We start from the raw sequence: 19,587 nt of genomic DNA on the forward strand, positions 1-19,587 counted from the left end.
CTTTCTGCCGGACATGCATACTATTAACACATGCATCAGAAAGCGCCATTGATCCAGCAGAAAGCCTTTCCTCCTCTGCGAGTCCCCCAGCGGACCCGAATAACCCATCCTCAAGTAAGCTCCGTCACGGAAAGGAGCTACGAACTCCGTTGGGTCGTCTCTCGTTTCATCACCGAACTGCAGAGCCAACCGTATATCTTCCGAGGAAAACTGTATGTCTTGACCATTGACAGTTGCTCGCATCACTGGAGGCTCAGGTCTGCAATCATAATACACCATCTGCCAGAAATCTTGAATGTTGGGCAGAGATATGGGTAGTGTATTAGTGATCGCGTGAAAAACTCGTGATCGTTGGAGAAATGTGATAATCTCCCTATAGTCTTCAACGCCTCGTGCGTCTGGATCCAAAGTGATGTATTGGTTATGGGCTGGAAAGAATTGTCGTTGCTCATCACCATCATCACCACCAGCACCTCCAACAGCAGCCATATCTGCATAAAACAAATCAAGTTAGAGACCATATAACCATCTCACAAGTTCGCTGTGTACCATGTGCGAAGTTGTGATGTACAGGCGAATTTTAAAGGTGAGGCGAAGTTGGGAACAACTTCGCTTCATCTGTAAGTTCGTCTGAAATCTTATAAAAAATTTGAAATAGGCGAAGTTGTGTTCAAGGCGAAGTTATGGATAACTTCGCCATAGGCGAAATTAAGCTTCAAGCGAAGTTGTGGATAACTTCGCTGAAGGCGAACTTAAGCCACTGGCGAAGTTGAGAATAACTTCGCGTTAACCTTAACTTCGCCTGAATCTGAAACGGCGACTGTTCAGATTCAAACAAGTTTTATCCGACGTTTCGGACCGATTTAAGGATATAACAATGAAGTCCAACATATTTCAATGGTGTTAGGACGAAAAGGTCGTCCATGAACACGTAACGTGAGGTCGAAAAACTTGGTTTCTAAGGTTCGACGACCCGAGGTCTCAAACCGGGTAAAACTATAAAGAGAAAGATAGGATGATATTGACAACACATACCACTAGTATAGTAGAAACAAGGAACACAAGATCGAAATCGAAAGTGAATAACAAGATCCGGATATAATGGTTATTGTAACAAGTTCGCCGGAATTTCGAAAATAAGTGATACTGTTACTGTTTAAAATCCCTTATATAGGGCAGAGTTGGTTCAGGCGAAGTTACGCTCAACTTCGCCAAGGCGAAGTTAAGCACAACTTCGCCGAATTCAACAACTTCGCCCGTAATTTTCAAAATCAGCCCTTTAAGTTTGAATAATCTTGAATTTAACCTTATAAGTTACCAAAAAGAGTTAAACAAATATGATCAAGACCCAGTAACCAACAATAAAATAGTATAACTACAAAAACTAAAAAAAACTTAGAAAAATTTTAACGAAATAAGGGATCAAATTTCAGTCTAGTCAGGGACCACTGCGTTTTAGAAAAGATCCTAACAGGAATCATACTAACGATGTGACTGTCACTTAGATCCGTGTTTAGCTGTATTATGACATAGAGACACAGGTTGTAAGCATGTAAATAACGTAAATGGTTTTCATCGTTTCTGTGATACGGATTAAGGTTCAGTTAAGCTCAAAAATTTAAGTTGGCAACATCTCAGAGATAATGATGTCTTCTATCTATTCTCAAAGCGTATTTGGCTATACCCAAGTCACCCCGAATTGACTTCGACCCATAATGTCTGATTATCTTGTAGATACACGTTGTCTGCCTCCCGTTTTCTTCTAATTCCAGACGTGAGAAGTCTTGTTTGTTACTATGTCTCATAAGTATTTAAAAATATACACGTTTTTTTTTTTTTTTTTTTTTTTTTTTTAACCAAACTTCTTATTGACTTCGGAGTACTAAACCACTGCAAGTCCCGAATCTGGATCACTGCAGTATCTTGAAATGCTTTCTTCACGGGAATCAGAACACTCACGGGCTCGTGTATGACTGGGTAGTCGCTTTTCTGCCTATCCTTCGAAAAGATATGTATGAAGACATACAAAAACTCTTAAGGAGTTTCCACGTAAATTCGAGTAAATTTAAGTTAGTATCACATACACTTTTACGCACCATAAAAATTACCATGACATACAATGACTGTTCTAAAGCCTTTTAAGCCTAATAACTTCACTAGTTAAGCACACACAATTAGTATATACATCATTTTCCAAGGTTGGATCAATTTTCTGTTAAACACAGCATAGAACTTCTTACGACGTAACAGACTTGAAAAGTAATTTCATTTCCCAAAAAAAACTTTAATTTCAATCGCCCCAGTCACATCAAAGTCGTCAGGTAAACGGCTATCCTGAAGATCCAATGGATCAACTGGACCGACCACATACAAGTATGTGTCCTTCTTACTAAGTATAACCGACTAATTTTCAGCAACTGAAAGAACACACGTCATAGCTGCCCCGGTTACTTTCAGTCTTCCGGTTAATGGCTATCCTTATTTTCTAAGTCGAAAAACGAGGACCAAAACATATCCGAGGATATGTCCATCAAACTGAGGTAACCAACTAATTTTAAGCAAAAATGACCCTTTTTTTTTTTTTTTTTTTTTTTTTTTTAAAACAAAGACATGGTTACTCGGGATTGATCATCCCGTTTAGCTCAATTAGGTTTTGAAATCTGGATTTATCAAACGCTTTTGTAAACAAGTCAGCAAAATTTTCAAGTGTATCAACTTTTTCGATCTTTATCAGTTTCTTCTCAGCACAATCCCGTATGAAGTGATGACGAATGTCAATATGCTTAGTTTTACTGTGCTTCACGGGATTTTTAATTACTGAGATGGCGGCAGTGTTATCAATTAAAATAGGAGTAAGTAAGAAATTCAGACCATAGTCGCGCAATTGTTGCTGAATCCACAAAACCTGAGAGCAGCAGTTGGATGCTGCCATGTATTCAGCTTCGCATGTTGAAATTGCAACTGATGTCTGTTTCTTGCACTGCCAGGAAACTAATCTTCCTCCAAGAAACTGACAGCCTCCTGTTGTTGACTTCCGACTCTGATTACATCCACGATAATCAGAATCTGTATACGCCACCAGTTCAACGTCTCCTCCCTTTGGGTACCACAACCCTAGTTTCGGCTTGCCCTTAAGATACCGCAAAATCCTCTTCACACCTTTCATGTGAGATTCCTTTGGGTTTGCCTGAAAACGAGCACAAAGACAAACAGAAAACATTATATCGGGCCTAGAAGCAGTTAAATACATTAATGAACCTATTATCGCCCGATACAGAGTAGGGTCCACATCTGCGTCACCATCTGATTCAGCGCCCAATTTGTGATTGACGCAGATTGGGGTGTCATATGGAGAACTGTCCTCCATCTTGAATCTCTTCAGCACATCATGAACATACTTTGTTTGATGAATGAACATCCCATCCTTCTTCTGATCAACCTGCAATCCTAGAAAGAAGGTTAGTTCACCCATAGCACTCATCTCGAATCGATTCTTCATGACAGCCTCAAAATCCTGACACATGGATACTCTTGATGCAGCAAAAATGATATCATCCACGTAGACTTGAACCAGTAAGAAGTCACATCCTTCTCTCTTCACAAACAGCGTACTGTCGATCAATCCCCTTGCAAAACCATTTTCCAGCAAGTAGTCTGATAACGTTGAATACCAGGCACGAGGTGCCTGATGTAACCCATATAACGCCTTGCTCAACCTGTATACGTGATCCGGAAAGTCTGGGTCAGGAAAACCCGGAGGTTGCTCAACAAACACAACCTCATCAACTTTCCCGTTAAGAAACGCGCTCTTCACATCCAACTGAAACACCTTCATCTTTTTCGATGCAGCAAACGCCAAAAACAATCTAATCGCTTCTAACCGGGCAACAGGAGCGAAAACCTCATTGTAGTCAATACCCTCTTGCTGATTAAAACCTTTAACAACCAGCCTCGCCTTATTTCTCACGATAATCCCCTTTTCATCTCTCTTGCACTTGAACACCCATTTCGTGCCTATAGCATGCACATTCTTTGGTTTTTCAACCAAAGACCAAACTTCCATTTTTTCGAACTGAGCCAACTCTTCTTGCATGGCTTCGACCCACGAGCTGTCCTTTAAAGCCATTTGATAATTCTTCGGTTCGACTTGGCTTATGAAGCAAGAGTACAAACATTCGTTCATGATACCTGTATCTTTAATGCTTGTATAAACACAGGTGTGCTCATTCAAGCTACTTCTGGTTTGTACACTAGAGGACACATCACCTATAACATTCTCCAATGGGTGATCTTTGTGAATTCTCGTGGTCGGAACAGCACCGACATGCAAATTGTCTTCCAAGTTTGAAGAGATCTCATCTATGGTAGTTTCAGGCTGAGAGTGAAAAGGATTAATAAACTCATCTTCAGTTGAGGCCGCAGGGGTATCGATAGGGTTTGATGTGGAAGGCTGAGATTTTTCTGTCATCTGATGTTGCACTACCTCCTCTTCCTCATCAAATATCATCTTCGTCACTGCTCTTTCGTCTTCTTCAGAAATTTCCAAAGTAGGTACGTTAAACGACTTAAAAAGTTTAACATAGTCAAACAGCTCAGCAGGTCCATTGCTTGGTTTTGGCGGTTGGTAACTAGTAATGTCGGTGTTACAAACCACCTCCACCTTGCAAGTTGTCGTATTGAAGACCAGTCTGTTGGGAGTCCCAACAACATAACCGACTAGGATTCCCTCATCAGCTACTTCACCAAATTTCGAATTAGTCTTCAAAATCGAACAAGGAGACCCAAAAGGTTCAAGACCGCACAAGTTGGGCTTCCTTCCGTGCATAAGCTCGTAACAAGTTTTTCCAAGTCTCTTAACGGTTAACACCCGATTCAGAACATAGCAGGCTGTAGCAACTGCTTCAGCCCAGAACATCACAGGAAGCTTAGAGTCTGCCAGCATAGTTCTGGCTCCTTCAATCAACGTTCGGTTCTTCCTTTCAGCTACTCCGTTCTGTTGTGGAGTATACGGAGCGCTGTATTGGTGCTCAATACCCTTCTGAAGACAAAAGATTTCCATCTCAAAGTTCTTGAACTCTGTCCCATTGTCGCTTCTGATGAATTTAACTGATTTACTCATGACGTTCTCGACTTATGTAATTAGATTCTTCACCATCTGAGTCGTCTCGTCTTTCGTTTTCAGAAAATATACCCACGAGTATCGCGAGTAATCATCAGTTATCACCAAGCAGTAAGAAGTACCGCCTAGACTTTGTACATTCACCGGACCGAAGAGATCCATATGAAGTAGTTCTAGAGTACCAGCAATTGAGTTGATCGTCTTGGTGAGATGGCTTTTCTTGTGTTGTTTTCCCTTCTTGCACGCTATGCATTTATCTTCAAAGTTAAAACTCTTTAAGGGAACGCCCATCACAAGCCCATTTTTGACAATGAAGTTCATCTTACGAAGATGAATATGTCCCATTCTCCTGTGCCATAATTCTGATTCTGATTCGCTTGCCTTTGTCATTAAACAGGATTCTCCGGTGGCCATTTCAGTAGACCTCATATCCATCACGTATGTATTCGTTTCACGTGGAGCTTTCATTACTATCCATTCTTCTGGTATATGAAAACCAGGCTTCAATACAATCGCTTCATTCTTAGTGAAATGGACAGTGTATTCTTTATCACAAATATGCGACACACTCAGCAGATTGTGCTTTAATTCCTCCACAAAGTTTACATTTTCAAGTGTCATTCTCCCGTTCGACACAGTCCCTCTACCAGTAATCCTTCCACCGCTTTCACCAGCAAAACTAACTCTAGCTCCCTGAACAGGTTTTAAGTCTTGCAACAAGTGTTTGTTGCCTGTCATGTGCCTGGAACAACCGCTATCTACAATCCAAAGATTGTTTGCAGCCCTGTTCAACTGTTCCTGCACAATAAAACAAAGAGTTAGAATCTTGGGACCCAAGACCAATTGGTCTTGGATCGATACGTCCCGTACCCTGGCTTTCTCAAGTTAGCGTCAGGATAATTTCTGTAAGTCCTGTTAGGGAATCTCCTTGCAGATTGGGTGTAATGCCTTCCAAACCTTTGAGAATTGAAAGTGTTATATCTTGAGGTTTGGTTGTAAAAATGAGGTTGGTCTTTATGAAAGCTTGAATTCGTTACATTTTGGCATTTTTTAAAGTTTTCATTTTTAGCAGGAACAAAATGACGCTTGTTCTCATTTTTATTTGGCTTCACACCTCTGAATCTCGGCTCCAGAGGGCAATCTGCAACTAAATGCCCTAATTTGTTACATCTAAAGCAACACCGACTCTCCAATTTCTTGTCAAATGTTGGTTTGGATGTAGAGGCAGTGTTACCAGCCGTTCGTCTCACATAAGGTGGGACATACGGGTTGAGTGGAGTACACTTTTTAGAAGATTTATTTTTATCTCCACCGGTAGGTAACACTACATTCTCTTTCGTCTTCCCAGATTCGGACAACTTATCCGAATCCGATGAGACTGGACTCGTAACAGAAATATTTACACTAGAAACAGGCGAACTCGTTTCGCCACAGCTAACACTTGATTCTACCCTTGAAATCTTAATTGGAGTTGTCTGATTAACCTCGAAATCAACAGATTTCTGAACACTCGGATTATATGTATAATTGTGGTTAAAGGGTGGTGGAACTTCGTGATATCCGATTCCTCCCCTCTTTGCAGAGGTACCTGGATCACTCACGAGGTGATCAAGGATGGTTGAGGAATTCCTGAACTGCTCAAGTTTGCGGTTCAGTTCCACCACCTTTACCTGGTGGTCAGCAATCTGTTTATCCCGATCAGCAATCACTTTAGTTTTTTCCTCCAAAACTTCATAACTAAGATCAATTATTTCAATTTTCTCAGCAAGTTTAATTTTTAAGCTTTGAACATCTTTTTCACATGCTTTTATTTTAATTTTATAACTCGTTTCTCTTGCTTTCGTAAAATGGTGATCTTCTTTAATAGTTTTAAAGTCAGCATCTAAATGGACATACTGATCAGTTATCGTTTTAAGTTGCTCAGACAAATTCTCACAACTAGTACAAATAGTTTTAGGACTTACCTCGGAGCGATTATCTTTGTCATTTGCCATGAAAGCGGTTTCTTCTTCATTTGCTTTCTCAATTTCTTCAACCTTCTCACATTCTTCAGCTTCAGACTCAGCCATGTTTGCTTGCTCACCAGAACCACTTGAGCGTTGATTCCAGTTGTACTCTCCTGCCTCTCTGGTCAACATGGCATTTATCTCTCTGTTAACTCCTGAGTGTTGTGTAGGTCGACCTTGTCCTCGTTCAACCCTCTCATTTCTGCATTCCTTGGCAAAGTGCCCGTACTGTTGACAATTATAGCACCTTACCTTGGACTTGTCGAACCCGGGCCTACCACCAACAAACTTTCTTCCAGTTTTGTGCATAAACCGTTTAACACGCCTCACAATCATTGCCATTTGCCAATGCAAATCCATCTCCTCCAGATCATCAGCATCGATCTGGTCGTAGTCCTCATCCAGAACAGTAGGGTCCACAATCTTCCCCTGGATGTAGTTTTCGTAGGAAGCAATAAGTGATGCATAGACTGCAAACTGCTCTTCAGCAGATTTTACACTCATAGGCATCTTGGAATAACTATTGCTTGATGCATTTGCAGAAAAACTACTTGTGGATGCTTGAGGCTTTGAAGTACTAGATCCTCCAGCAACGAAACATACATCACCATTCGTGTTTACAGAAACGTTTCCTTCATGAGACGAGTCAGAACCTGACTCCCCTTTAGAGTAATAAGCAGCAGATTCAGGCCTCGAACTTGAGCCTGAGTTAACCTTTGCACCATACATACCAGGGTCTTGTATCTGATCTGTAGGTGTTTCTTTTCGAACCATATTAAGCTCATAAGTTCTGAGCTTGTTCACTGCCGTTTCAAGATCATAATTAGGAAAGTCTCTGTCTTCCCTCATAAGAACGGTGTACATTTCCCACTTCGGTGGGAGAGCATCGAGAAGTTTTTCAACGATCTCTTCTTCTCGGTAAGCAATCGAATAATTGCTAAGCTCTGTCATTAGATGATAGTATCTGGTGATAATATCATCCAGCGATTCGTTCTTCAAAAATTTGAAGACGGAGAACTGGGTCTTCAAAAGTTTTACCTTCGATGCACGGATACCCACATTCCCCTCGAATCTATTTTCAAGAGCATCCCAAAGCTCTCTTGCAGAAGTGTACTTTCGGAACGTATGGAGAACCTCTTGAGGAAGTGCCATTGTTATCGCAGCATGGGCCTTCCTTTCGGCCTCGTACATTTTCTTTTCTTCGTCCTCCATTTTGCTGTACTTCTTAACTACGTCACGGCCTTCGTATTGCATAGTTGGAGGGATATATCCATCCTGGATGCACACCCACATTTTGGCATCCTGGTATTTGATGTATTGGATGAATCTATCCTTCCATGCCACGAAGTCAGTTCCTTTCATCAGCCTCGGGGCCTTAGTGGCAGACCCCGCTTCTACTTCCATCTTGACCAAATCGGAGATGTTGATCGACGACATCCTTGCAAAAACCTGAAAAAAAAAACTGGAAAAACAAAAAAATATTAAAACAGCTCAGTAGGCGAAGTTAAGAATAACTTCGCTTTCGCTTGAAGGTTAACTTCGCTGAAAGAGAACTTCGCTGAGATCTTAAATTCGCTTGAATTTGGCGAAGTTAAAAATAACTTCGCTTAGCTCTGGCGAACTTATGAGTTGAGCGAACTTGGGTATGAAGCGAAGTTGCGGATAACTTCGCTAAGGCGAACTTATGAAGTGAGCGAAGTTGTAGTTAACTTCGCTAATCCTTATATCTTCGCCAAAAACCATAATTCCAGCGACGGCAACTTCGCCTGAAGAATGGTAACTTCGCCTGATGAACGGTAACTTCGCCCGATGAACAGGGAAGTTTGTTCAGATCTGTTTTCGTCAATCCAGCAGCTCCCGATCAATGCAAAGGCTTGAAAATGACTGTCAAGCACTAGCAAAACTCAATCCCAACAAAAACACATCCCGCGAATAGGTCAAACGAGACGTTTTCTACACCCGCGTGAAATCCCGAACCTCACAATCGAGCCGATTGGCTCTGATACCAATTGTAGGTTCCTGGACGGATCGTACACGGGATATCGCTAACAACGCAGGTGCGGAATCCCTGCGCAGGTAGTTACGAGTGTAGAGATAGAATCACACGAGCAATAAATCAACCACGTTATATTGATAACCGAACACGTGACTCACGGTCACTATTACAGAAGATAACACGTAACAATATGAAACACACTGAAACAAACCCTAAACGACCAACACTCAAACTGTTTCAGCGAAACAGTTTTATACACGACAACTTCGCCATTGGCGAAGTTGTCCATAACTTCGCTGATTCAACAAGTTCGCCATAGCGAACTTGTTGACAACTTCGCGTATTACAAAACAATCATAAACAAAACATAATTACATTACAGACTCGATTACAAATGCTAGACTATGAACTACTGACACACATGTACCAACAGATATCATCTTCGGAGCCTCAAAGATTTCTATGTGTCAGGAGTTTGAAGCGGTCATGAAGAAAAGGTTTGAAATGAGCGCCATGGGTGAATTGACTTTCTTTTTAGGTTTACAGATAGATCAGAAGAGGATGGCATATTCATTCATCAAACTAAATATGTTAACGATGTGCTTAAGCGTTTTAAGATGGAAGAAAGCACCCCGTTTGACACTCAGATATGTGTCAACCACAAACTGGGTGCTGACTTCGAAAGTGATGAAGATGTGGATCCAACTCAGTATCGAGATATTATAGGTTCTTTGATGTATTTAACTGCTTCTAGATATGACATTATGTTTGCAGTTTCTCTTTGTGCTAGTTTAACGCTAATCCAAAGGAGTCGCACATGAAAGGGGTGAAGAGAATTTAGCGGTATCTTAAAGGAAAGCCAAAATTGGGTCTCTGGTACCCAAAAGGAGGAGAACTTGATCTGGTTGCAAACACAGACTCGGACTATGGAGGATGCAATCAGAACATGAAGTCAACAACAGGTGGCTGTCAATTTCTAGGAGGAAGATTGGTGTCGTGGCAATGCAAGAAGCAGACTTTAGTGGCCATATCCACCTGTGAAGCGATATGAGAAAGGGGTAATCGTCCATAACAAGGCAAAGTTAGTAGTCAAAGGTTTTAAAAAACAAGAAGGGATCGACTACAATGAATTGTTTGCTCCTGTAGCAAGACTGGAGGCAATTCGACTTTTCTTGCCCTTTGCCGCACACAAAGATATGAATGTGTTTCAGCTTGATGTCAAGAGTGCCTTCCTAAATGGCAAGGTCGATGAAGTGGTTTATGTTGAGCAACCTCCGGGCTTTCCTGATCCTGACTTTCCAGACCATGTGTACAAGCTTATCAAAGCACTATATGGCCAACATCAGGCTCCACGAGCTTGGTACGCAACTTTATCGGATTATTTGTTGGAAAATGGGTTTGTGAGAGGAAAGATCGACAGTACTTTGTTTGTAAAGTTGAACGGGAAAGATTTTCTTCTAGTTCAGGTATACGTGGATGATATCATCTTCGGATCCTTAAAGATTTCTATGTGTCATGAGTTTGAATCGGTCATGAAGAAAAGGTTTGAAATGAGCGCCATGGGTGAATTGACTTTCTTTTTGGGTTTACAGATAGATAAGAAGAGGATGGCATATTCATTCATCAAACTAAATATGTTCACGATGTGCTTAAGCGTTTTAAGATGGAAGAAAGCACCCCGTTTGACACTCAGATATGCGTCAACCACAAACTGGGTGCTGACTTCGAAAGTGATGAAGATGTGGATCCAACTCAGTATCGAGCTATTATAGGTTCTTTGATGTATATAACTGCTTATAGATATGACATTATGTTTGCAGTTTGTCTTTGTGCTCGTTTTAAGGCTAATCCAAAGGAGTCGCACATGAAAGGGGTGAAGAGAATTTTGCGGTATATTAAAGGAAAGCCAAAATTGGGTCTCTGGTACCCAAAAGGAGGAGAACTGGATCTGGTTGCATACACGGACTCAGACTATAGAGGATGCAATCAGAACAGGAAGTAAACAACGGGTGGCTGTCAATTTCTAGGTGGAAGATTGGTGTCGTGGCAATGCAAGAAGCAGTCTTTAGTGGCCATATCCACCTGTGAAGCGAGATGAGAAAGGGTTAATCGTCCGTAACAAGGCAAAGTTAGTAGTCAAAGGTTTTAAAAAACAAGAAGGGATCGATTACAATGAAGTGTTTGCTCCTGTAGCAAGACTGGAGCCAATTCGTGTTTTCTTGGCATTTGCCGCACACAAAGATATGAAAGTGTTTCAGGTTGATGTCAAGAGTGCCTTCCTAAATGGCAAGGTCGATGAAGTGGTTTATGTTGAGCAACCTCCGGGCTTTCCTGATCCTGACTTTCCAGACCATGTGTACAAGCTTAGCAAAGCACTATATGGCCTACATCAGGCTCCACGAGCCTGGTACGCAACTTTATAGGATTATTTGTTGGAAAATGGGTTTGTGAGAGGAAAGATTGATAGTACTTTGTTTGTAAAGTGGAATGGGAAAGATTTTCTTCTAGTTCAGGTATACGTGGATGATATCATCTTCGGAGCCTCAAAGATTTCTATGTGTCAGGAGTTTGAAGCGGTCATGAAGAAAAGGTTTGAAATGAGCGCCATGGGTGAATTGACTTTCTTTTTGGGTTTACAGATAGATCAGAAGAGGATGGCATATTCGTTCATCAAACTAAATATCTTCACGATGTGCTTAAGCTATATAAGATGGAAGAAAGCACCCCGTTTGACAATCAGATATGTGTCAACCACAAACTAGGTGCTGATTTCGAAAGTGATGAAGATGTGGATCCAACTCAGTATCGAGCTATTATAGGTTCTTTGATGTATTTAACTGCTTCTAGATATGACATTATGTTTTGCAGTTTGTCTTTGTGCTCGTTTTAAGGCTAATCCAAAGGAGTCGCACATGAAGGGGGTGAAGAGAATTTTGCGGTATATTAAAGGTAAGCCTAAATTGGGTCTCTGGTACCCAAAAGGAGGAGAACTGGATCTGGTTGCATACACGGACTCAGACTATGGAGGATGCAATCAGAATAGGAAGTCAACAACGGGTGGCTGTCAATTTCTAGGAGGAAGATTGGTGTCGAGGAAATGCAAGAAGCAGACTTTAGTGGCCATATCCACCTGTGAAGCGAGATGAGAAAGGGGTAATCGTCCGTAACAAGGCAAAGTTAGTAGTCAAAGGTTTTAAAAAACAAGAAGGGATCGACTACAATGAAGTGTTTGCTACTGTAGCAAGACTGGACGCAATTCGACTTTTCTTGGCCTTGGCCGCACACAAAGATATGAAAGTGTTTCAGCTTGATGTCAAGAGTGCCTTCCTAAATGGCAAGGTCGATGAAGTGGTTTATGTCGAGAAACCTTTGGGCTTTCCTGATCCTGACTTTCTAGACCTTGTGTATAAGCTCAGCAAAGCACTATATGGCCTACATCAGGCTCCACGAGCTTGGTACGCAACTTTATCGGATTATTTGCTGGAAAATTGTTTTTGAGAGGAAAGATCAACAGTACTTTGTTTGTAAAGTGGAATGGGAAAGATTTTCATCTAGTTCAGGTCTACGTGGACGATATCATCTTTGGAGCCTCAAAGATTTCTATGTGTCAGGAGTTTGAAGCGGTCATGAAGAAAAGGTTTGAAATGAGCGCCATGGGTGAATTGACTTACTTTTTGGGTTTACAGATAGATCAGAAGAGGATGGCATATTCGTTCATCAAACTAAATATGTTCACGATGTGCTTAAGCTATATAAGATGGAAGAAAGCACCCCGTTTGACAATCAGATATGTGTCAACCACAAACTAGGTGCTGATTTCGAAAGTGATGAAGATGTGGATCCAACTCAGTATCGAGCTATTATAGGTTCTTTGATGTATTTAACTGCTTCTAGATCTGACATTATGTTTGCAGTTTGTCTTTGTGCTCGTTTTAATGCTAATCCAAAGGAGTCGCACATGAAAGGGGTGAAGAGAATTTTGCGGTATCTTAAAGGAAAGCCAAAATTGGGTCTCTGGTACCCAAAAGGAGGAGAACTGGATCTGGTTGCATACACGGACTCAGACTATGGAGGATGCAATCAGAATAGGAAGTCAACAACGGATGGCTGTCAATTTCTAGGAGGAAGATTGGTGTCGTGGAAATGCAAGAAGCAGACTTTAGTGGCCATATCCACCTATGAAGCGAGATGAGAAAGGGGTAATCGTCCGTAACAAGGCAAAGTTAGTAGTCAAAGGTTTTAAAAAACAAGAAGGGATAGACTACAATGAAGTGTTTACTCCTGTAGCAAGACTGGAGCCAATTCGACTTTTCTTGGCATTTGCCGCACACAACGATATGAAAGTGTTTCAGCTTGATGTCAAGAGTGCCTTCCTAAATGGCAAGGTCGATGAAGTGGTTTATGTCGAGAAACCTCTAGGCTTTCCTGATCCTGACTTTCCAGACCATGTGTACAAGCTCAGCAAAGCACTATATGGCCTACATCATGCTCCACGAGCTTGGTACGCAACTTTATCGGATTATTTGCTGGAAAATGGTTTGTGAGAGGAAAGATCGACAGTACTTTGTTTGTAAAGTGGAATGGGAAAGATTTTCTTCTATTTCAGGTCTACGTGGACGACATCATCTTCGGAGCCTCAAAAATTTCTATGTGTCAGGAGTTTGAAGCGGTCATGAAGAAAAGGTTTGAAATGAGCGCCATGGGTGAATTGACTTTCTTTTTGGGTTTACAGATAGATCAGAAGAGGATGGCATATTCGTTCATCAAACTAAATATGTTCACGATGTGCTTAAGCGTTATAAGATGGAAGAAAGCACCCCGTTTGACAATTAGATATGTGTCAACCACAAACTAGGTGCTGACTTCGAAAGTGATGAAGATGTGGATCCAACTCAGTATTGAGCTATTATAGGTTTTTTTGATGTATTTAACTGCTTCTAGATCTGACATTATGTTTGCAGTTTGTCTTTGTGCTCGTTTTAAGACTATTCCAAAGGAGTCGCACATGAAAGGGGTGAAGAGAATTTTGCGGTATCTTAAAGGAAAGCCAAAATTGGGTCTCTGGTACCCAAAAGGAGGAGAACTGGATCTGGTTGCATACACTGACTCAGACTATGGAGGATGCAATCTGAATAGGAAGTCAACAACAGGTGGCTGTCAATTTCTAGGAGGAAGATTGGTGTCGTGGCAATGCAAGAAACAGACTTTAGTGGCCATATCCACCTGTGAAGCGAGATGAGAAAGGGGTAATCGTCCGTAACAAGGCAAAGTTAGTAGTCAAAGGTTTTAAAAAACAAGAAGGGATCGACTACAATGAAGTGTTTGCTCCTGTAGCAAGACTGGAGCCAATTCGACTTTTCTTGGCATTTGCCGCACACAAAGATTTGAAAGTGTTTCAGCTTGATGTCAAGAGTGCCTTCCTAAATGGCAAGGTCGATGAAGTGGTTTATGTCGAGCAACCTCCGGGCTTTCCTGATCCTGACTTTCCACACCATGTGTATAAGCTCAGCAAAGCACTATATGGCCTACATCAGGCTCCACGAGCTTGGTACGCAACTTTATCGGATTATTTGCTGGAAAATGGGTTCGTGAGAGGAAAGATCGACAGTACTTTGTTTGTAAAGTGGAATGGGAAAGATTTTCTTCTAGTTCAGGTCTACGTGGACGATATCATCTTTGGAGCCTCAAAGATTTCTATGTGTCAGGAGTTTGAAGCGGTCATGAAGAAAATGTTTGAAATGAGCGCCATGGGTGAATTGACTTTCTTTTTGGGTTTACAGATAAATCAGAAGAGGATGGCATATTCATTCATTAAACTAAATATGTTCACGATGTGCTTAAGCATTTTAAGATGGAAGAAAGCACCCCGTTTGACAATCAGATATGTGTCAACCGCAAACTAGGTGCTGACTTCGAAAGTTATGAAGATGTGGATCCAACTCAGTATCGAGCTATTAAAGGTTCTTTGATGTATTTAACTGCTTCTAGATCTGACATTATGTTTGCAGTTTGTCTTTGTGCTCGTTTTAAGGCTAATCCAAAGGAGTCGCACATGAAGGGGGTGAAGAGAATTTTGCGGTATATTAAAGGTAAGCCTAAATTGGGTCTCTGCTACCCAAAAGGAGGAGAACTGGATCTGGTTGCATACACGGACTCAGACTTTGGAGGATGCAATCAGAATAGGAAGTCAACAACGGGTGGCTGTCAATTTCTATGAGGAAGATTGGTGTCGAGGAAATGCAAGAAGCAGACTTTAGTGGCCATATCCACCTGTGAAGCGAGATGAGAAAGGGGTAATCGTCCGTAACAAGGCAAAGTTAGTAGTCAAAGGTTTTAAAAAACAAGAAGGGATCGACTACAATGAAGTGTTTGCTACTGTAGCAAGACTGGACGCAATTCGACTTTTCTTGGCCTTGGCCGCACACAAAGATATGAAAGTGTTTCAGCTTGATGTCAAGAGTGCCTTCCTAAATGGCAAGGTCGATGAAGTGGTTTATGTCGAGAAAGCTCGGGGCCTTCATGATCCTGACTTTCCAGACCTTGTGTACAAGCTTAGCAAAGCACTATATAGCCTACATCAGGCTCCACGAGTTTGGTACGCAACTTTATCGGATTATTTGTTGGAAAATTGGTTTGTGAGAGGAAAGATTGAGAGTACTTTGTTTGTAAAGTGGAATGGGAAAGATTTTCTTCTAGTTCAGGTATACGTGGATGATATCATCTTCGGAGCCTCAAAGATTTCTATGTGTCAGGAGTTTGAAGCGGTCATGAAGAAAAGGTTTGAAATGAGCGCCATGGGTGAATTGACTTTCTTTTTGGGTTTACAGATAGATCAGAAGAGGATGGCATATTCGTTCATCAAACTAAATATGTTCACGATGTGCTTAAGCTATATAAGATGGAAGAAAGCACCCCGTTTGACAATCAGATATGTGTCAACCACAAACTAGGTGCTGATTTCGAAAGTGATGAAGATGTGGATCCAACTCAGTATCGAGCTATTATAGGTTCTTTGATGTATTTAACTGCTTCTAGATCTGACATTATGTTTGCAGTTTGTCTTTGTGCTCGTTTTAATGCTAATCCAAAGGAGTCGCACATGAAAGGGGTGAAGAGAATTTTGCGGTATCTTAAAGGAAAGCCAAAATTGGGTCTCTGGTACCCAAAAGGAGGAGAACTGGATCTGGTTGCATACACGGACTCAGACTATGGAGGATGCAATTAGAATAGGAAGTCAACAACGGATGGCTGTCAATTTCTAGGAGGAAGATTGGTGTCGTGGAAATGCAAGAAGCAGACTTTAGTGGCCATATCCACCTATGAAGCGAGATGAGAAAGGGGTAATCGTCCGTAACAAGGCAAAGTTAGTAGTCAAAGGTTTTAAAAAACAAGAAGGGATAGACTACAATGAAGTGTTTACTCCTGTAGCAAGACTGGAGCCAATTCGACTTTTCTTGGCATTTGCCGCACACAACGATATGAAAGTGTTTCAGCTTGATGTCAAGAGTGCCTTCCTAAATGGCAAGGTCGATGAAGTGGTTTATGTCGAGAAACCTCTAGGCTTTCCTGATCCTGACTTTCCAGACCATGTGTACAAGCTCAGCAAAGCACTATATGTCCTACATCATGCTCCACGAGCTTGGTACGCAACTTTATCGGATTATTTGCTGGAAAATGGTTTGTGAGAGGAAAGATCGACAGTACTTTGTTTGTAAAGTGGAATGGGAAAGATTTTCTTCTATTTCAGGTCTACGTGGACGACATCATCTTCGGAGCCTCAAAAATTTCTATGTGTCAGGAGTTTGAAGCGGTCATGAAGAAAAGGTTTGAAATGAGCGCCATGGGTGAATTGACTTTCTTTTTGGGTTTACAGATAGATCAGAAGAGGATGGCATATTCGTTCATCAAACTAAATATGTTCACGATGTGCTTAAGCGTTATAAGATGGAAGAAAGCACCCCGTTTGACAATCAGATATGTGTCAACCTTAAACTAGGTGCTGATTTCGAAAGTGATGAAGATGTGGATCCAACTCAGTATCGAGCTATTATAGGTTCTTTGATGTATTTAACTGCTTCTAGATCTGACATTATGTTTGCAGTTTGTCTTTGTGCCCGTTTTAATGCTAATCCAAAGGAGTCGCACATGAAAGGGGTGAAGAGAATTTTGCGGTATCTTAAAGGAAAGCCAAAATTGGGTCTCTGGTACCCAAAAGGAGGAGAACTGGATCTGGTTGCATACACTGACTCAGACTATGGAGGATGCAATCTGAATAGGAAGTCAACAACAGGTGGCTGTCAATTTCTAGGAGGAAGATTGGTGTCGTGGCAATGCAAGAAACAGACTTTAGTGGCCATATCCACCTGTGAAGCGAGATGAGAAAGGGGTAATCGTCCGTAACAAGGCAAAGTTAGTAGTCAAAGGTTTTAAAAAACAAGAAGGGATCGACTACAATGAAGTGTTTGCTCCTGTAGCAAGACTGGAGCCAATTCGACTTTTCTTGGCATTTGCCGCACACAAAGATTTGAAATTGTTTCAGCTTGATGTCAAGAGTGCCTTCCTAAATGGCAAGGTCGATGAAGTGGTTTATGTCGAGCAACCTCCGGGCTTTCCTGATCCTGACTTTCCACACCATGTGTATAAGCTCAGCAAAGCACTATATGGCCTACATCAGGCTCCACGAGCTTGGTACGCAACTTTATCGGATTATTTGCTGGAAAATGAGTTCGTGAGAGGAAAGATCGACAGTACTTTGTTTGTAAAGTGGAATGGGAAAGATTTTCTTCTAGTTCAGGTCTACATGGACGATATCATCTTTGGAGCCTCAAAGATTTCTATGTGTCTGGAGTTTGAAGCGGTCATGAAGAAAAGGTTTGAAATGAGCGCCATGGGTGAATTGACTTTCTTTTTGGGTTTACAGATAAATCAGAAGAGGATGGCATATTCATTCATCAAACTAAATATGTTCACGATGTGCTTAAGCGTTTTAAGATGGAAGAAAGCACCCCGTTTGACAATCAGATATGTGTCAACCGCAAAATAGGTGCTGACTTCGAAAGTGATGAAGATGTGGATCCAACTCAGTATCGAGCTATTATAGGTTCTTTGATGTATTTAACTGCTTCTAGATCTGACATTATGTTTGCAGTTTGTCTTTGTGCTCGTTTTAAGGCTAATCCAAAGAAGTCGCACATGAAAGGGGTGAAGAGAATTTTGCGGTATCTTAAAGGTAAGCCTAAATTGGGTCTCTGGTACCCAAAAGGAGGAGAATTGGATCTGGTTGTATACATGGACTCAGACTATGGAGGATGCAATCATAATAGGAAGTCAACAACGGGTGGCTGTCAATTTCTAGGAGGAAGATTGGTGTCGAGGAAATGCAAGAAGCAGACTTTAGTGGCCATATCCACCTGTGAAGCGAGATGAGAAAGGGGTAATCGTCCGTAACAAGGCAAAGTTAGTAGTCAAAGGTTTTAAAAAACAAGAAGGGATCGACTACAATGAAGTGTTTGCTCCTGTAGCAAGACTGGAGCCAATTCGACTTTTCTTGGCATTTGCAGCACACAATGATATGAAAGTGTTTCAGCTTGATGTCAAGAGTGCCTTCCTAAATGGCAAGGTCGATGAATTGGTTTATGTCGAGCAACCTCCAGGCTTTCCTGATCCTGACTTTCCACACCATGTGTATAAGCTCAGCAAAGCACTATATGGCCTACATCAGGCTCCACGAGCTTGGTACGCAACTTTATCGGATTATTTGCTGGAAAATGGGTTCGTGAGAGAAAAGATCGACAGTACTTTGTTTGTAAAGTGGAATGGGAAAGATTTTCTTCTAGTTCAGGTCTACGTGGACGATATCATCTTTGGAGCCTCAAAGATTTCTATGTGTCAGGAGTTTGAAGCGGTCATGAAGAAAAGGTTTGAAATGAGCGCCATGGGTGAATTAACTTTCTTTTTGGGTTTACAGATAAATCAGAAGAGGATGGCATATTCATTCATCAAACTAAATATGTTCACGATGTGCTTAAGCGTTTTAAGATGGAAGAAAGCACCCCGTTTGACAATCAGATATGTGTCAACCGCAAAATAGGTGCTGACTTCGAAAGTGATGAAGATGTGGATCCAACTCAGTATCGAGCTATTATAGGTTCTTTGATGTATTTAACTGCTTCTAGATCTGACATTATGTTTGCAGTTTGTCTTTGTGCTCGTTTTAAGGCTAATCCAAAGGAGTCGCACATGAAAGGGGTGAAGAGAATTTTGCGGTATCTAAAAGGTAAGCCTAAATTGGGTCTCTGGTACCCAAAAGGAGGAGAATTGGATCTGGTTGTATACATGGACTCAGACTATGGAGGATGCAATCATAATAGGAAGTCAACAACGGGTGGCTGTCAATTTCTAGGAGGAAGATTGGTGTCGAGGAAATGCAAGAAGCAGACTTTAGTGGCCATATCCACCTGTGAAGC

This window comes from Bidens hawaiensis, unplaced genomic scaffold (assembly GCF_021521415.1).
Source record: "Bidens hawaiensis isolate Kalapana, Puna unplaced genomic scaffold, B.hawaiensis_p1.1 tig00006862_1, whole genome shotgun sequence".
NCBI classification, from domain to species: Eukaryota; Viridiplantae; Streptophyta; class Magnoliopsida; order Asterales; family Asteraceae; genus Bidens; species Bidens hawaiensis.